Source organism: Lolium perenne, chromosome 1 (assembly GCF_019359855.2).
Source record: "Lolium perenne isolate Kyuss_39 chromosome 1, Kyuss_2.0, whole genome shotgun sequence".
Classification (NCBI taxonomy): domain Eukaryota; kingdom Viridiplantae; phylum Streptophyta; class Magnoliopsida; order Poales; family Poaceae; genus Lolium; species Lolium perenne.
In genome coordinates this window covers 117,320,914-117,328,553 of record NC_067244.2, presented here as the reverse complement: position 1 = coordinate 117,328,553, position 7,640 = coordinate 117,320,914, and positions in this window count along the sequence as shown.

Below are 7,640 nucleotides of genomic sequence, written 5' to 3'. Positions count from 1 at the left end.
CATATGTTGTTGGAAGACTCTTTGTCCTCTATTTTCAGGAATATTTCTTTTGACTCCTAAACACAAGAAAGTTAGTACGGAATGTATGTACAAACCTCCAACAAAATAAAAAATAGAGAGCATAAAACATGATTTTAAGCTATACAATTCATGTCAACAATAATAATAAGGATGGGGCACCAAGTATATAATGTATGAATATATCTATGTGTCATGTGTTTGACCTCTTATAAGTGTTTCCTCATTTTCTTGAATGCTAAGGACTACACCTCCTGTTACTCAGCTTCAGGTTACCAAGACCTTCTAACATACATGTTTCAACCAAGTATCGCAATGGGGTACCTTCATGCCGCCTGTACAAAGGACCAAAGGAGATGTGTATCTCAACTATATTCCATCCATACCGAGACAACATGAACAACATACGTTGAGCATCCTCTCTAACTCTCTCTCACTTTTTTCTCATACTTTTTTCTTTCTTTTCTTTTCTTTTTCCACTCTTTTTTTTCACAACTCTTTTTCTCTTACTTTTCTCACTCCTCCTATTGAGGATGCTTATTGCTGAAACTTTCACCATGATTAGCATGGCTTCGGTTAGTGGCCCATTGCTCTTCTCTAACAATGCATGCCTACTTGTTTAAAATAACCGCCATTCGTTCCACAAGAGATAGCCATCAACAAAACAAAATAAATGATGATCAACACATGATGCAATACCCCAAAAGTGCAATGTTGAAAGACTTCCCCTGTAAACATGGTTACGGTCTAGCTCATTACTCATAATCAGTCAAATTAACAACATGCATAGTGGTATTTCCTACCAAATCTTACTTTCTTATGAGCTTTAAATTACACAAAAAGAAAATTTTGAAAAAGTTGGAGGCAAAACACACACATTATAATTGGAATAGCAAGTGATATATAGGTAGGTATGATAGACATTGTATTTGATTTGAGCTTTGAAACATGTCCATGCTTGTATAAGAATTCAAATCTTTTGGCTAGCAAGAGGCCTAAAAGCATGCAATACTATCCATAGGCTATTAATTTATCATCAAACAATGATACTTAAAATTAAACATCTATGTATACTAGAAAGAAGTAGCACTGAATAAGGCACATAACAAAACATCACTCAATAAAGCATGTGAAACTAGAAATGCCATACACAAAATAAATTTCAGCTTTTAGGCATCCCTTCTTTTCTTTTGTGAGCATGCAACTTATTTAACTTTGAACATTCAGAGATAAAGAGATAGGTACGGTAGCTCATTCATATGAATTATAATGACTCAATATGATGGTACTCTCATAAAACAAAACAAAACTAGACACAAATAAAACAAGGGCGCTTCAAGTTTCTGTGAAAATTCTATGTTGCTCAAAAAACAGAGTTTAGAGGTGCTCAATTAAGAAGTTTTTGAATGAGTCCAGTAGGATGTAATGGGAATCACCAAGCTTATGATATTCATCATACTTAAATCATCTTAGGGTGATATTCCTCCATTTCCTGTGAAAAAACTTCAACACAAACTTTTATGCCCATTCTTTTCTATGGGGTGATGTTAGAGGTACAAAGAAATCATGCTTGCTGCTATTTTACTCAAGAACAAAATTATATCTTCATGAAACATATATAACATAATGTTATAATCATTCTAGAATATCAAAATTTTCAAGTAAAAATTATTTTGATACTCAAATGAATGGATCTAACAAAGTAAGGCAAAATCTGTCTAGAATTTTTACTGCAACAAAACTGAATTTTTGGCACGACTTAGACACCTCGGAAAATTTATCCAGTTTACATGCATATATAGGATGAAAAGTTACAGCTACTGTTATTTTATGAAGATTTTAGGAGTTACCTGAAAAAATACAGAAATTGTGCACCAAAAAGTGTAGCGTAGAAATCAGCAACTCCATATTATGTTTGCAACTTTAAACATCCAAATGGGTAAAAACTTGATACTTTATTTAAAAACCAGAGATTAAACTAAAATAAAACTAACATGCTAAATCAATCATGCAAAATAAAAACCAAATATAAAAATATCTCGGGTTGCCTCCCATAAAGTGCTTTCTTTATAGCCATATAGCTAGGCTTACTTACTTGATTCAATTGTCATGGAAATTATGTGGTAGCATGAATGCTACCTCCTTATTCCTTGGAAAGTGCTCCATACACTTCTTGTGTGGGAATTGAAACTTGCCCTTCTTTAGAATCAATGATAGCTCATGTTTTTCTCAGAAAAGGTCTTCCAAGGATTGTAGGACTAGAGGTATTTCTCCCCATGTCCATAACAATGAAATCAATAGGTACATATGTCATATGCAATTCAAACGAATCCGCCAGAGATAAAGGAGTTAGGTGAGACAACATCCCCTGTGCCCATTACATCATTTACTTTGCTTAAATCCTTTTTGGTTGAATCATCAGCAAGTAATAAATCAATATAGCATTTTCCATATTTTTGAGATTAAGTAATCCGTATAGCTCTTTTGATATGACAGAAACACTAGATCCTAATCTAGAATGGCATGATGTGTTTCTTTGTCAATATATATTAAAATCTTGGGGATCCACGCATCCCCAAGCTTAGGTGGTATCATAGCCTCATTATTCTACCTCTCTGAATCTTTTCTTTAATGACATAGTTAGCAATATAGGAACCAAAACCAGCTTGATTAACAGTAATAGTGAGATCTTAAGAAAATTTCTCAAGTATAGCAATCAATTCAGACAAGCTACATTTATCACGATCTAAGAGTGGTTCCCTAGCTTCACTAACATTTTAACTTCTTCAATTTTCTTTTCCCTATTGTATAGCTCAAAAATATCACATGCCTATCATCAAAATCATCTTCAGGAACTTTGGCTTTTTCAAGACTTCCTATAATTTTTACTTCTATGAGGAAACCCTCTAGCATCATAAAAGCATTTTGGGCTGTTAAATTCATGAAGGTACCACCACTTTGATTATCAAGATACATTTTACAGGTGCTTCCCAATCCATTATAGAACAAGTATATTGAAGGGATTCGTTGCATAGAAAACAAAAATTTTCCTACCGCGAACACGCAATCCAAGCCAAGATGCGATCTAGAAGACGGTAGCAACGAGGGGATTATCGAGTCTCACCCTTGAAGAGATTCCAAAGCCTACAAGATGAGGCTCTTGTTGCTGCGGTAGACGTTCACTTGCCGCTTGCAAAAGCGCGTAGAAGATCTTGATCACGGCGCCACGAACGGGCAGCACCTCCGTACTCGGTCACACGTTCGGTTGTTGATGAAGACGACGTCCACCTCCCCGTTCCAGCGGGCAGCGGAAGTAGTAGCTCCTCTTGAATCCGGCAGCACGACGGCGTGGTGTCGGTGGTGGTGGAGAAACCCGGCGGAGCTTCGCTAAGCGTGCAGGATGTGGTGGAGGAGAGAGGGCCGCTAGGGTTTGGGAGAGGGGGGCGCCGGCCACTAGGGGGTGCGGCCACCTTGTGGTGTTGGGGTGGCCGGCCCCCTCCCCTTGGCCCTCATTATATAGGTGGAACACCCAAGAGTTGGTCTACAAGTCTTCGAATAAGACCCCAAACCAAAACCTTCCATATGACATGAAACCTACCCAAGCTAGGACTCCCACTAGAGGTGGGATTCCCACCTTCCCTTGGGAGGGGGTGGCCGGCCACCATAGGTGGAGTCCACCTGGGACTCCACCCCCTAGGGTTGGCCGGCCATGGTGGTGGAGTCCCTTCGGGACTCCGCCTTCCAAAGTGACTTTCTTCCGGAATATTCTAGAACCTTCTAGCACATTCCATAAATGCACCGGATCATTTTCAAACTCATAAAATGACTTCCTATATATGAATCTTATTCTCCGGACCATTCCGGAACTCCTCGTGATGTTCGGGATCTCATCCGGGACTTCGAACAAATCTTCGAACTCCATTCCATATTCAAGTTCTACCATTTCAACATCAAACCTTAAGTGTGTCACCCTACGGTTCGCGAACTATGCGGACATGGTTGAGTACTCTCTCCGACCAATAACCAATAGCGGGATCTGGAGATCCATAATGGCTCCCACATATTCAACGATGACTTTAGTGATCGAATGAACCATTTACATACGATACCAAATCCCTTTGTCACGCGATATTTTACTTGTCCGAGGTTTGATCATCGGTATCACTTTATACCTTGTTCAACCTCGTCTCCTGACAAGTACTCTTTACTCGTACCGTGGTATGTGGTCTCTTATGAAGTTATTCATATGCTTGCAAGACATTAGACGACATTCCACCGAGAGGGCCCAGAGTATATCTATCCGTCATCAGGATGGACAAATCCCACTGTTGATCCATATGCCTCAACTCATACTTTCCGGATACTTAATCCCACCTTTATAACCACCCATTTACGCAGTGGCGTTTGATGTAATCAAAGTACCTTTCCGGTATAAGTGATTTACATGATCTCATGGTCATAAGGACTAGGTAACTATGTATCAAAAGCTTATAGCAAATAACTTAATGACGTGATCTTATGCTACGCTTAATTGGGTGTGTCCATTACATCATTCATATAATGACATAACCTTGTTATTAATAACATCCAATGTTCATGATCACGAAACCATGATCATCTATTAATCAACAAGCTAGTTATACAAGAGGCTTACTAGGGACTCTTTGTTGTTCACATAACACACATGTATCAATGTTTCAGTTAATACAATTATAGCATGGTATGTAAACATTATCATAAACACAAAGATATATTATAATAACCATTTTATTATTGCCTCTTGGGCATATCTCCAACAGTCTCCCACTTGCACTAGAGTCAATAATCTAGTTTTACATTTGTAAAGATATAACACCTTGGCCTTCCGGTGCTTTATCATGTTTTGCTCACGGGAGAGGTTTTAGTCAATGGATCTGACTTGCTCAGAAACGTATGTATTTTGTAATTCATTTGCGTCTCAACGCATCACTCATTTCCAAATGAGTCGGCATTAAATATGTTTGATCTTCTGGTGGAACCATAATTCCGCGGTCTGAAATATGTCACTAATATTGTCACATACAATATAGCTTCAAAGTTCTGACTCTGTCGGAACTACACCAAGTTCTCAAAGAACCTTTTGACTTAACATCTTTTATCATTGTCAAAACAATGACATACTTTGCCTTCTTTTGTAGAATCCGTCACAATATTTAGAACTCTTCTAAATCTAGCATAAACAACTTCTAGCTCATTGTGCTACCTTTTAAAACAACACTTAGTCTAATTTGAGATTGAAATTTTATTTTCATATGTGACAAAACAAATATCGGTGCAACACCTTACAGCGATTTGTTTGTCATTTCTCCATACAAAACTATATATATATATATCCTTGGTTCTTCTTAAGTACTCAAGAATATTCTTACTGTTTTTCAATGATCATCACATGAATCATTTTGGTACATGCTCATAACACTTTTAGAGCACATGACATCTGATTGTGTACATATTATTTGTGATCTATAATCACTCATGTGTTTTTACTCATTGAGTGTCAGATACACTCAAGTCTTGTTAAACCTTCTCATGACAAGAACATTTTCTTAATATTTCTATATTGAACTGCTTCAATATCTATTTTATGTACTTTGACTTAAACTTATTATGTGTTTCAATCTATCTTCATAGATCTTGACACTAAATTTGTTTCAGTCCATGTCCTTTCCTTGAAGTTAGTTTCTCAATGAAACCTTTTAATCAAGTATATAATTACATCATTTATAACCAACTATATGTCATCTACATAAGTATTATAAATATGTCTCAGCGCTCCCACTTAATTTCTTGCAAATGCAAGCCTCTTCATCGTCTCTGATGAAATCAAAAACTCTTTGATTATTTCATCTGGTGATGATTCCAACTCCGCGATACTCACTTTATCCAATTGAAGTTTGTATACCTATCTAGTATTCTATGGACCAGCAAAACTCTTGGTTGTATCTTGTATACACCTTTAATACATACTTCTGTTAAGTAATGTATTTTGCCATCCTACTAGCATATCTCATAAAAGAAATATGTAGTGATTACTAGAATAATCCACATAGACTATAAGCATTGCTACGGAAGATCTAATCTTATCATAGTCAACTCTTTGAACTTTGTCGTAAACAATTTTTCGACAAGTCGAGCTTATTAAATTTTATAGATCCATTTACTTTCAAAAAGTATTCATCTATCTTGGATTTCATGGCGTATAGCCATTTTAACGGAGTCAGGGCCCATCATAACTTCTTTGTTCGTAGTTGGTTTATCATTGTTCAAAATCAATCCTTTGTCCACAAATCATTTATTTGATCACAAAGTAAACCATACCTACAAGGTTCAATATGTACTTCGATCTCCATGGCTAAAACACTTTGTAGTCATGGGAGCCATGATCGTCGTGGCCGCTTCCGAAACCAATTCCGATGGTGTGCTACTCTGATCATTATGCTCAGGTTCATAAACCTTATCAAAATCTATTGTCCTCCCACTCAAATACTTCGCTAGAAAACAATTTCTTGGAAATAAGAAACATTGACAAACACTTTTGTCTTTGTTTCCATAGTGAAAAGAATTCCCAATCAATTCTGTGGGATAACCAACAAAGACATTCATCCGATTTTGGTTGTAAACTCTTAGACCAAAATTTAAAGAAAGGACTGGTAGGGTTTATACCCATGCCATAACTTGTATGGTGTCATTTCAACGGATCATGATGATGCTCTATTTAGTGTAAAAGCGGTAGTCTCTAAAGCATAATCCACAAAAATATAAGGGATTTCTATTTTCGTGCCCTCGGGTCCTTAGTTGTACTCAGTTTTCCCCAGCTCCTTAGTTTTTCCTCAGTTTTCCCCAAGCCCTTGTCTGAACCCGCAGAAGGAGCTCGGACGGAAGGAATCCGTTAAGTTGACCGTTCCGTGCTGACGAGTGGGGTCGTGTCGTTTGTGGGGTCGCGTCGTGTGGGACCGCGTCGTGTGGGGCTGGTAGGAAGGGACCGCGTGGGACAGGACGAGACCATGTTTGTGGGGCCGTAGCGTGTGGAGCCGTGTGGGTCCGGGACGGGAGCACGAGTGGTTTCTGTCTCTTTCGCCCAGATTAGCAGTTTTCAATGTACCTTTTTCCTCTCTCTCGCTCGATCTCATTCATATTTGATAGCCCAAATTGGTAGCAAATCTAGAGCAGCTTGTCCTTCTATTTTTTAACGCCATTCATTTCTTTATGCCTTCGTTTTTACCCAATCAGGTAGGAAATCTAGGGCACAAATCCAGAGAGAAAATATAGGATAAGCTGCATACAGCAACCAACATAGCATAGATATATTCAGGACAGATCCAAAAGTAGTACCGATAGATCCAACATAAGCTACATTTTACATGAATTTAAGCTGCTCTACAGATAGAGCAGTCACATACAGAGAGTGCAGTAGGCACGTTCAATGCCTCCAGGTAGCGTGTGTGACTCGCTTGGAGGTTGCGCAGGTGAATCCCAAGTGCTTTGTGTTTGGCCATGTACGCATGCACGTTCACGGTCCTTCCAACTCTAGCGCCACATCTGCCAATGGATTCAGCATGGTTCACCAGGGAGTTGAAGTCGGT